At 45.8% G+C, this 12,939-nt stretch overlaps 1 protein-coding gene across 4 annotated transcripts in view; it reads left to right on the plus strand.

The window, feature by feature from the left end:
• Window positions 1-12,939, plus strand: part of OPCML (opioid binding protein/cell adhesion molecule like) — a 1,230,378-nt gene that overhangs the window by 711,784 nt on the left and 505,655 nt on the right. The window lies entirely within an intron of this gene.

A 12,939-nucleotide genomic window follows, 5' to 3' on the forward strand; every position in this document is an offset into this window, starting at 1 on the left:
GCTTGGGAATTGGATGTGCAGAGGAGGGCACTTTGGAAAGGAGAAACAGCACGGGCTGAAGCAGAAAGAGATGCGAATGGAAAGGCCCGTGTTCCCACAATGGGCATGGATCTATGAGCTGTTACCTCTGAAACAGGATTTGCAGATCATCTGGTTCAGTGACTTAGTTTTCAGGTGAGGCCCTCGAAGGCAGGAGAGTGGAAGTAACTTCTCCAGAGTCTGAAGCTCTGACCTCTTCCGCCCCTTTGCACCAGCCCCCTGTGTGTATTTGTATCTGCTGTTCTTGGGGCATATTTATGCTCTGGAGTTACTTGCATCTCATATCCCTGTGCCTGGCGCTGGCTTTCTTCCCCTCGCCAAGTCTGCAAATAGCATCCTCTTGGCTCTTCCGCCTTAAATGCATCCATCCATCCACCAGTCAATCAGCCTATCTATCAAACGCATATATACAGACTACCATGTCTGGCCCTTTCTACGCTGTTTCTTTCTTTTGCTCTCTAGAGCTCCCCATCTCTTGGTGTCGCTCATCTTTAAAATGAACTTGTTCTTGATTGATTTAAGATATGAAGATCTCAGAATCTCTTCTTTAGTGGTTTCAACATGCCTAGAAGCATAGGTATTTCAGAGCTGAAAAGACACCAGGATGTAACTTGGCGTGCTGTATGTGTCTCTTAGTTTCTACACTTCCAAGAAAACTATTTTTAGAACCCCCTGCCCAGCACCACTGGTTTGTGCTAATTAAAATGAGTACGATGAGGTTCATTTCTGACAGGCCCTGCCTCTTGCAGAGGACAGTCACCTGTGCCCTATTTCAGAGTCTGGGCGGCTTATCAACTTCTCCTGCTTCTCCTCCCCGCAGGCCCCCGGCACCCTCAGCCTCACTCTCGTTCAGCCTCACCGCCCGATGACAAGGTTTTCTAGCTGCAGACCTGGTCTCTCTTCTCTGCAGACCCTCAGTGACTGGGGTGGGTGTCAGAGCAAATGACTAAGTCCAGGAGTGGTCGGAAAAACAGTCTGTGGAACAAAATGCACACTTGGCCAGAGGGTGGGGCGGTTAGAAAGGCGCATATCTTGACAGAGAGAGAGAAGTGTTGGAATTAATTCATAAACGTGTTGGATGGAAATTAGCAGATGAAGATTTGCAAGGGGAGAAGAGACAGAGGGGGAGAGAAATGGGAAGAGACAGACAGATGGAGAGGGGGAGGGAGAGGGTGGAAAATAGAGCAGAAGATGCAGCTTTATTTCGCAGCCTTGCTTTACCCTCCGTTGAAGCAGCCTGTGCTTTTGCAGGGATCCTGCTTCGCCTGTGGTTTTTGCTCCCTTTTTAACCTCTGCCGTCCTCAACCCCGGATCCTGGCCTCACCCCAGCTTCCTGCTTCCACAACAGCTGTGCTTTTCACACACATGGGATTCCTGGCTTTTGATGAGGGGACTCTCTCTCTGCAGAGAGCACCAAACGTCTGATGTCCCCCTGCTAAGAGGAAAGGACTGGGCCTTTAGGGGGAGATGTTCACTCCTGATGCTCTGATCTTGTTCAAGTCACCCTCTTTGAACCTCGGTTTTCCACCTGTAAAATTAGGATTCCTGGGCAGGCTAAATGCAATTATGTGTATAAGTCATTTACCTGAGAATCGGGTGTGCTGTATGCATTCAGTTATTATTATTGTTATTATTATTATTCATAGCAGCAGTACAAGTAGCGGATTCTAAATTCTCTCTCTGGTGTCCTATACCTAGTAGCTCAGTCTTTCTAGTAGAGGTAAGAGGTCCAAGCACTGTGTTTAAGTTCAGCTTTAGGGCCAAGACAGACACACATTACCCTGTTTCCATTCCTTAATTGATGGTTGGAGTCTTGCCACGTGACACAGCGTCTGTTGGATGATTTTCCTTTCTGGAACAGACTACAGGCCATCACCCAATCCCATTTTGAGAGAACGCTTGAGATCACCACGTGTGAGACCAGACACGGGTTCATTTTCTTCCCTCTATAAAAAGGGTTTGCCCTGAAGTATCTCCTCCCTGCAAGCCCCTTTCTGCCTCCCCAGATTCAAGGTACCATCTCTAAATCAGCATCTGCCTGTAGTCTTACTGTGGGGAGATCCTGAGTTTTTTCCAAAGTAGATCAAGATAAACTGAAGTGTGTGTACACTTAGGATTCTTGCAAGGTTATTTCAGCCTCTCTGCATCCTGATTTCTTTCCCGTTCTCAATGACATCTAACCCCGGGTTTCTGTACCACCTGCTTTAGGACCTCTTCCCCCACCTATGAATGGGAACAACAAAACAAACTTTCCATAAAATCCACTCACACCAATGCACGCACTCTTCCCGAGTGTTTTACAATTTAAATTCTTTAAGCACGAATTGGACTTTGTCTTTTGAGAAGGAAACATTAGGCATTAGCTTGCTTGTGATAAACTACATGGGGAGAGGGTAGAGAGGTTTTCCTCCCTTCCCTTTTCTAGGATGTTCCTGAAGGAAAGCAGTACCAGTTTAAACTCTTTTAGGAGGATTGCTGCAAAGGGAAATTGAGATGGGTGGTAGTTAATTTTTTGTGTCAAAGTGGCGGGGCCACAGCACCCAGGTATTTGGGAAAAATTATTCTAGATGTTCCTGTGAAGGTATTTATAGATGAAATTAACATTTAAAATAGTAGACTCTGAGTGAAGCTGATTAACTTCCATCATGTGGGTGGGCCTTATCCAAGCAGTTGAAGGTCTTAATGGAAAACCACTGACTTCCCGGAGGAAGAGGGAATTCTGCCAGCACACAGCCTTCAGATGTGAACTGCAGCATGAACTCTCCCCGGGTCTCCTGTCTGCAGGTCTGCCCCACAGACATGGCACACCACAACTGCAGAGGCCAGGTACTGGAAATAAATCTAGCTAGATAGATAGGTTAGGTAGGGAGATAGATAGGTAGGTAGATATTGGATTATATATCTTCTCCCTATATATCCTATCTAGCTTCTATCTTCATATATATATATATATATATATCTGTCTGTCTGTCTCTCTGATCCTGCTGGCTCCATTGCTCTGGAGAATTCTAATGTAAGATGCTTGGATGCATCTTTCTCTCTCCTGTAATGCTCCCTTCTTTCCTTTTCTTCTACTCTCTTGTTGCCATTTCCTTTCCCATCCTCTTTCCCAAGACTTCCTGATGCTTGGAGGAGGAAGTGTCAGGAGTGGATTCTATTTCCCCCCTTCCCAGTTCTCGGCCTGCATTTCCTGCCACCACGGGCAATGGAGAGCTCATGACCCAGAGTGTGTGTGGTTCTTTTTGTTCGTTTGTTTTGTTTTGTTCTGTTATGTTTCCCTGTCTTGATCTCTGTAATACTGAACCCATCCAGCAAGGTGACTGGGAGCTCAAGCAGCTGGGAGGAGATGAGAGTGAACTTCTGGGATTACATCAGAGAGAAAAACGGGTGTTCGGTTGAGAGGTGGGGGCGGGGCATTAGTGGTGAGGAAAAGAGACTGCTCAGAGACAAATCCCAGATGTCAGTGTGGTGGTGATGGTGATGCTTAGAGGCTAGCAGAATTTTAGAGACTGTCCAGGCCAACACACCTCAAACTGTTTTGGCCAAAACCCACAATAAAAAGACAACTTAAAATGTGACCAGAGCACAAGTGCCTGTGTGAGAGCTTGAGAACATGTATAAATAAACATATAAGAGCTGGATTCTGTGATGTGATAACACTTTATGAGAGGCTTCCTCTCTACATCACAATGATCATGTCCATCACAAGCTATGCTTCTGATTAGTATGGTTATATCTCATCAATTAGAATACTAATATCTAGAGCCCATACACAGTGTGTGTTAACCCAGCCACCTGCTTTCCCACCATGAGGAACTTCCTCCAGGATAAATACCGGTGTGGTCCAATGTCAGTGCTGTGTGGGCGCAGGGAGTCTGGACTGACACACAGTGAACTACTTTAATTCTTCTCCACCTCAAGCTAAATTGCTACCAATGAAATATCATCCAATGTCCAAATGAAGACAAATTTCTTCAATTATCTAATATTTGGAATGTGCATCTTGAATAGCTCTAATATCTATGAAATTGGAGGCTATGAAATGGAGATACATAACTGGTTTTTATTATTAATTGAATAAATATTTATTGAGAATGTGCTATTTGCCCGGAACTGTTATGGTTGCTATTGATATAGCAGTGAACCGTGATGGGGACAGGAAAAGATACAGCATTTTCTACTTTGAGTTCTTAGAAATGACTAGAAACAATCTTTCTTCTCCATGCACTGGTTTCTTAATCTAATAATAATGATACCTTTCTCACAGAGATGTTAAAAGGATGACATGAGGTGATACCTGTGAGGCGTGTGCCCTAGCATCTGGCACATAGTGGGATGATGATGGTGGTGATGATGGTGGTGATGATGGTACTGATGATGGTAGTGATGATGATAATGATGACAGTGGCGGTGATGATGATGATGACGGTGGCGGTGATGATGATGATGACGGTGGTGGTGGTGATGATGGTGATCGTGGTGATGATGGTGGTGATGATGATGATGGTGGTGATGATGATGGTGATGATGATGGTGGTGATGGTGATGATGGTGATGGCAGTGGTCACTGTAATTGTTTTTTAAATGTTGGTTGGTTGATCTGTCCCTGAGTGGGTCCAGAGATGGACCTTCTGACCTGAAACAATTCATTCAACATGTACTCATTACTCATCAGCCACATACAAAATGCTGTGATTAGCACATGCAGGTCTCTCACAAGTCCACGAAACTCTTATCTTCAGACACCATATATTAGTATTGAGGGCTGTCAGGCTACAGATGAAATAAAATAAAACCCAATGCCAGCCTCCCTCATACCCACATCTCTGTGCAGTTAGAGCCTCACTTTCTCCCTTCTTATTCTGTCGCACTCAGCTGGAAAGCCTGGGCACTGTTTGCTCTCTCCATCATCCCTCAGCTCACCAACTGACTTCTGCTGCTGCCCCCGCAGTGAAACTTCTTCTGCCAAAGCCACCTTTGTCCCCACTGTGAAGACTGAACACATGGCAGACCATCTGTCACTGTCCTGAATTCCCTAGCATCAGACACCGTTAACCACTCTCTTCTTAATAGTCTAGGAGGTCACTGACCCCTGATTTCCCTTCTGATTTTCTGGCCACTGCACAGACTCCTTCATGAGATCTCCCCACACCCCTTCAGCATCTCTGTTGCCCAGACCTCACATCTAAGGCTTCATTCCCCTCCCTGAATCTTGTGCTAAACAACTGCCACAGGACCCAGGGCTTCAGCTCCACCGAAACAAAGATGATTACAAAATCCATAGCTCTAAACACTGTGTCCTTCTCAGACTCAAAACCTAAATATCCAAATGCCAACAGAAAGCTCTCCTTGGATGTTTCACTGGCCTTACCTTCCACATTTACCATTTATGCCCCTCCACTCAGTATCCACTCTCCTTACCATTTCTCTGCGATTGGTTATATCAACCATCCACTCAGTAGCCAACATCAGAAACCCAGCAGCAGCCTAAATCACTCTCAGTCTTTAAAAATGCTCTTAAGAGTAACTTCCTTTGAGTAGCTTTCCAAGAACCCTCACCTGATTTAGATGGTCCAACTCTGAGATGTTGTAGCATCCTTGCATGTTTTTATTTTAAATCTTATCATATTGTATTACAATATCTGATTCATTTGCCCTACTAAATTATAAACTCCTTGTGGGCAGGTGATATATCATGTTCTCTGTATCCCCCAGCCCAGCAAACTGCCTATATATTCAATGAGTCTTGGTCAGAAAAAAAAAAAGAAAGATTGAACGAATTAGTCAACAAAATAAATGAGCAATATATTTTTTAAAGCTTGGCAAACGAGATAAGATTTCAAGTAATCAACATATAATATAAAATGCAAGTCCTAGGTCCTCTGTAAGACCTAGGGAGCTCGGATCCACTTTAGCAGGAAGGGGAGAGAGGGCAGGTGAAGCATCAGAGCACACGTCCTGCGTGCTGAGCCCTCTGCTGGGGTCTCATATACAACTTGTGCAGTTCTTCAAAGGAAGAAACAGTACAGTGTTGCCTATCTAACCAATGAGTAAACTTGCGCTCAGAGAAGTCTGGTCCATTGCCCATGGTCCTGGGTGGCAAGTCCAGATTTAGAGCCAGGCAAGTTGGCTCCTGACGGGCATTCTCCCCTCCACACCCTGGTTCTCGGGTGGAACGATCCACTTTCCGCCTGTCATAGTGGAAGCTGTAATGAGACTCGGCAGGGATAGACTGTAATAACTCCTACTGAGCATTTAAAAAACACATTTTATGGCTTGTAGGTTTCAATATAAAGGTTTTTTTTTTGTCATTTGATTTATAGAACTATATGTGGTGTGGCTATAAAGTAATGAGGCGGATTTTATTGTATGGTTTGTGGAAACTGGTCTCTTTGCAGGAGTCTCCAGGTTTTCTAGAAGGAGATGCTCGGTGCAGTTGATGTTGATGCCTTATGATGTTCCGCCATTGAGGAGTTTGGGGGCCAGGGAGGAAATGAGAACGGGAAGAAGCAGATTCTCGGCTGTCAGCTTAACTGACATTCTACGGACCGTGGAGAGTGGACATCAGTTCTCTCGTGCAGCAAATATTTTCTGGTATTTACTCCATGCCAGGCTCTAGTCCATGGCAGAGGAATCAGGGGTGATCAGAAGTGCCTGCTCTCAGTGACCCTGCAATCCTAATGCGAGAGAGACAGTTACCTGCAGGCACGTGCTGGACACTTTGAAGGGCAGGCTGATATTACAGCAACTGGATTGTACAGCCATGGGTAGATCACTCCTTCCGTCTTGGGGAATACCTCCTCTGTATCTTTTTACAAAGCGAATCTTGTGTGCCTTATGTTTTGTTTCGTTTCTATTGCGGTTTTGTTTGTTTTGGTCAATTTCAGTCATTTTGGCATAGAGAAGAGAAGAGGAATTTTATGTTCGTTGATAGCGGTCACTGTGCCAGGCATGGCAAGAGGAGTGAGCTGTCTTAATTTTCAGGGCGGTCTTGCCAAGATGCTCCTGTTAACCCTGTTTACAGATGAGAACATACAGACTCAGAGAGGATAAGAAATGTGCCCCAGATCACAGAGTTACAAGAGGCAGGGCTGGGATGCCAAGCACGGATTTTAATTGCTGCCCACTATTGGTGCTTCTCACTGGCCCGAGAACATGGGGCCTGACAGAGAGGGTGTGATTTGGTCCATGATGGAAGGGGGGGCAGAGCAAGACTCCACTGACCTGAAGTCTGGCCTCAGGTCAGCAGTGGACTAGGAAAAACACTGAACATCTATTTGCCTCAAAAGTCCTCATCACAAGAAAAAACATGGTAACTATGTAGGGACAGATGTTAACCAGACTTACTGTGGTGATCATTTTGCAATATATACAAATATCAAATCATTACGTTGTACACCTGAAACTAACATAGCTTTATATGTCAATTATACCTCAATTAAAAAAAAAACACACATATGTGGCTCGGTTATCAAGAGTGCAAAAAGACAAAGAGAAATGAAGTTCCTCATTCCTTTTTAGCACTGATCTTGTAGGCAGCTATTATACAGGGATTGCTTTGGGTTTTATTTTGAACAGAACTTGTGTCTCATCTGAAGTATTACATTCTGGTATGTGCTTCCATGTCTTGGAACTTCCTTGAGCCTAAAAACTGAAGGCTTTTGGTTCAGTTCATTTTGAATTCTTACCTCTCTGTTCACTAGCAAACATCTCTAGCTGGTAATACCTGCATGTCCTGAGGGCCCAAGACAGACAACATCCCCCAGCTAAACCACGATGCCTCCTCAATCGTCCCGCCCCACTGGGTCCTCCTGATTTAGGTCGGTTTCTGGAATATAAATATGCATCATGCACACGCTTCTTATTTTATTTCTTTCTAATGCACACACAGAGCAGCTGGGTACAATCTTCTCTCAGATAAACACAAGCTGTAAGTTTTCCTTATTTATAAATAACACACAGTTTGAAATTGCTTTTACAACTGGGTACAAATTTCATTAGATAAATTCAGATATTTCTGTTGGATCCAGAGTTCCCCATAGCCAACCTCATCTAGGCAGCCTCTCCATGGTGCAAGGAAACCATATTAATAACCACTTGGATCCTTAGGTGATTCTAGTTCTAAAATTGGCTCTTTAAAATTAGAGAGAGACCTGTTCAGTTTCCCATATTACACACACACACACACACACACACACACACACACACACACACACACAGAACCTCTGGACAACTTGGAAATTTGCCTGCCCTGCTCTGTACAGCTTATCTGCCTCCAGAGCCACTTCAGAGAAAAAAACCTATGATGGTGGGGGAATTAGGTCTCTTTCTATAGGTAATAAGAAAACATTTATTGGGTCTTTACGGAGGGCCCAGCAGGGTGCTGACAACTTGTATTTCATTTAACACTCACAAATACTGTACACATTCATTACTATCATTGCCTCTGTTTACAGATGGGGAAACTAAGGATGATCAAAGTTAAGGATATTGTATAAAATCACCCAGAAGTAGGTTTTAGAGGTGGGATTCAGGTGGACTCCAGTGTCCAAGTTCTGGTCTGACCCACTACCCAATAAAACAAGGGCTTTTGATTGAACTACATCATAGCTGGTAAGTTACAGCAGAAACAAGGACCCAAACCTGGGCCCCCTGGGTTCATTAAGAGTAAGTGAGTAGCATTTTTTAAAAACCATACCGATATAATTCACAGCCTCATCCCCAAACAATTTTAGAATCTACTGTCAAAAGCTAAGATACGGCCGAGCAGAGGAAGTATATTAAGAGACAAATTGAAAACAGTGCAATCACTAAACTTCAGAACAGCTTAGGTTCTACAGTTTATACTGATGGGGTTTATTTCTAATTTACAGACAAAGGCAGAGGGGCCTCTAGATCTGGAGGGAGGGTTCCATGGATAACATCTCCCCGCCACACACACAGAGCAGAAAGAGAAAGACGTTTATCACCGTTTTCGCTTTAACAGTGCGCCGAGGTGAGCTGCTAGGGCTGCCCTCAGCGCTCTGCCGTGGCTTCAGCCTCCTTCCTCCTGCCGTGCCAGCCCATGGCTCCACTAGACCGTCTCCTACAGCACTTCACTCACTCCTTCGACCTCTGCCTCTCTAAACCTATTTCTTCTGGACTCATCCTCATCACAGGGGATTGTGCCACCCCAAACTCAACCCCTTCTTTTTCTCAATCCCAACATCCAGACTCTCAGGAAGCCCTGACCACTGTACTTGCACAATACGCCCCTTACCTTTCCCCGTGTCTCCATCACCGTTGTCACCGACATCATTTCTTCCCTCTTCTGCTCCCGACACTCTCCCTGAATCCCACTCTGTGCCCTGGCAACCCCTTCTCTTCATGACAAAGTGATATTTTAAAGCTCATCAGATCAGGTAACCTCCCTGCTTTACGTTTTCTAAAACTACTACATTGCACTGGATCCAACTTGCATTTTCTATTACAAATCGTCCTAAATATCTAGATATCTGTAGGTCTGAATCAGAGCTTTAGTTGGTACGTAGGGCATTTACATCCTTTCATTTGTAACTTTTTACATGTCACAAGTTGTAATCACTGGAAAGTGGGGATTTTGCTATATAGTCATAATTTATGGTTACTAAGCGCTTCCACTGTGCCGAGTCCTTTGGCAATTATCTCATTAATTGTCACCCTGTATTAATCAAGTTTTGAGGTTTTCTATTCTGTATTTTAAGATGCTTTGACATCTTGGAGGCTTGCAAATTCTGGAGAGTCTGTCTCTCCCAGGGCTAGCTAATTTCTAGAGATAGCGAACAACTTGCCTTCAGCATATCCTTCATATGCAAACCAACCCAGGAAGAGCCCACATCCCTAACCATTTCCTCTACCCAATGGTCACACACCAAGCCAATGTTTCCCCTGCCCTGAGTCACCCCAGGGCCAGGTACTGGACAACTAGAGACCACATCCAGAGTCCAGGCCTGCCACAATTATTCAAAAAATCCAACCCTAAGTCTGCTCAAGCTTGCCCTCCCCACCTTGCCCATTCCTTCTCCTGGAAACCACCATCAAGTCTCTGGACCTTGCTTTCTCCTTGTCCTTTCTGCTTCCTCTCTCACCCTGGTGCTTCCCCATGTGGCCCTGCATAGTCTGGTGTGCCCCTCCTGTGGGGAACGCCAAGGAATAAGCTCTTCTTTCAAGACAGTTTTGTCCATGTCTGCCATCTTACCAGACCTTACAACATAATCTTGGGGACGTTTCACAAAACCCCAAAACACTATGAAATAGGTGAGACAGGTATTATTAGATACCAGTCACACAGCTGAAGGATCAAGGATTCAGTATCTGAATGGACAATCCAACTGCAGAACCAGTACGCTTAGTACTCTAATCCGTCCTCATTTAATTTGTCTTCATATGTATCATAAAATATCCAAAAGAGGTTTAACCGGGGGTTTCCCTATCATAGTACTCAGTCAAGAATTTCATAGAGATCTCCTGATATAAACTACTTGCTCATTGTTCATTGCAAAGCTCACCCCCTTTTACCTTTCCCATTTCAGTCTGCTTTGGCCTTCCCGTCTCTAAATGGATATACTGGTCCCTAGCCATGCCTTACAGATGAATGAAATCTCCCCCACCAAACTGTAGACAGGCATAGATTCACACAAAAATCAGACCTCTGTAGTTACTTCTCTGATTCCCTAGCCCTTAAGTTCAGCCCAGGTATTCACCCACAAATATTGAACCAGGAAGCCGACTTACAGAAGAGAAAGATGACAGCCCCATTCTCTAGGACTCCGGATACCTAGAGCTAGGGGGAGTCAGCCCTGCAAAAATAAAAAGTTTATCCTTTTCCCAAGGGCAGGATTTGTTACATGTTATTAAGAATATATAATGCCTCACTTCATCCTATCTCTGCCTCTCTTCTTTTCTTGCCCTGCCTGTTCTCCTCCCACCTGGAATCTCATGTTCTTTCCTGCTTTCTTTTCTTCTCCAGTAACTCTTTCCATCTCAAGTAATCCTTCATGGGCTGATTCAGCCTCTGGCAACAGCCCATCTGCACCTCCGGAGAAGCACTGGACCCAGCAGGTACGTGAGTCGGCCGTGTCATCTGCGTGCCCGGCAACCAAGCAGCAGGAGCTGCGTGACTTGTACGGCCGCCTGACCCATCCCCATGGCTCCCACCCTTGGTGTTCAAGAGACAGACTCTGTCATTGAAGAAAATCATAAGCCCAGCCCCAGTTCTCAGCTTTGCACAGATTAAAGCACTAAAAAAGTCTTTCCAGACTGTTGATAGTGGACAAGAGCATCTCGGAGTTTAGAGGATTATGTACAATGTGTATACAGAAAACCCAGGTACACTCAGGTCTTGAGGAAAGATGTGTGTCATTAAAACTGGTGCGTGATCCCCAAATAAGTTGTTTGGCTGCTCTCTGAGGCCTTGCCTCTCCTCCCAGCGTCATTACCCCTCTCAGCCAGAAGCTCCCTGGAGAGTGTGCTGCTCATGTCTGCATTATTAATGTCTGTATTCTGGGAAGGAGATGCCATGTACTTTCACTCTATTAAAAGTTATAAAACATAGGTGGCATAACTAGTGACAAGTATTCTTTCTTCCTGAGGTACGATGCTCTAATTAAAAACTTAAGACCTAAGATGTATGTGGTTCTCTTTTTACAGGGGCAGGGGATGGGCGGTATTGATTTATATTATAGTATTTATCATAGTATAGTATATAGTGGTACAGTATTTATTTGTGCCCAGCTTTTAAAACTGAGAACAGGTAGCACACTTTTGTGCCCTTCAGCAACGAACACAATTAATGGTATAAGTTTAAAGCTTATTTTGAATTACACTTCATTGCAACAGTTGTTCAGAGCCCAGGCTAATTTTACAAAAGGATTTGAGAACGAATGCAGTAAAGCAAATGCACGTAGCAACTATTAAATTATGATGCAAGGGCGGAAGCCACATAATAAGGGGTGGCTTTTGTCGGGGGGAGCAGAAAGCAAGCCTCTTGACAGGCCCAAGGAAAGCCTGAGCTTCTCAGTTCTTAACCAAAAGAAATGCCTCCATACTCCAGACTGACAGGCTGGGCTCTAAGAATGCCTTATCACCAGGTCCCCTCCGGATACGGTGACGATGCCACTTTATGTTGTGATCATAAAGCCACAGATGGATTTTATAAGAATCAGTCTTACTACTTTTTAGGATCTCGACGTGTTTTTCCCAGTTTTTGCATTTTTACAATAAGATACTTGGGTAATAAGCGTGGAGTAGGGCAGGGACGATTTTGCTCGTGGCGCAGTAGGAAGAAATTCTGATTTGCCAGCTGGAGAGCGAGAGCGCGCAACTCAAGGGCCAGGAGTATTTCCAAGGTGGGTCACCGGAGGAGAAAGCGCTCCACCTTCTCGCCAAGGCCCCGAGAGCTCTGCCTGGGATGGGGCTGTAGCTCGGCCACGTGGAGAGGGGGCTGCCGAGCGGTGGACGCGCACACGGGGTCAGAATCCCGGCGTGGGAAACCTAGTTGAGCTCTCCAGGGCGGGGTCTGGCAACTTCTGCCTTGGCATCCGGCATCCGGGGAAGGAAGGTGCGAGTCAGTTTGCAATTTGCTGCGGGGCCCCGAGCTCGCTCTCGTGCCCTCCCCTCCCGCCCGCACGCAGGGAAGCCGCCGAGAGGGGCGCAGCGCTCCCGGGCAGGCGCGGTGTCGGGGGAGAGAGGAGCGGCGGAGGTGGCGGCCCGACCCGCGCGGCTCCCGGCGCGAGTGGGCGGCGCGGCGCGGGTTACGGTGCGCGCCCAGCGCCCGCCGCGTGGCGCGCGGTCCGCCCGCTCGCTCGGCGCCGACCCCGCGGAGAGCGGCGGTCAGCGATGGAGCTGCTGCCATGACAACCCCGGCGGTCTGGGCCCGCGCGC

The sequence above is a fragment of the Balaenoptera physalus genome, assembly GCF_965194825.1.
Source record: "Balaenoptera physalus genome assembly, chromosome: 10".
NCBI classification, from domain to species: domain Eukaryota; kingdom Metazoa; phylum Chordata; class Mammalia; order Artiodactyla; family Balaenopteridae; genus Balaenoptera; species Balaenoptera physalus.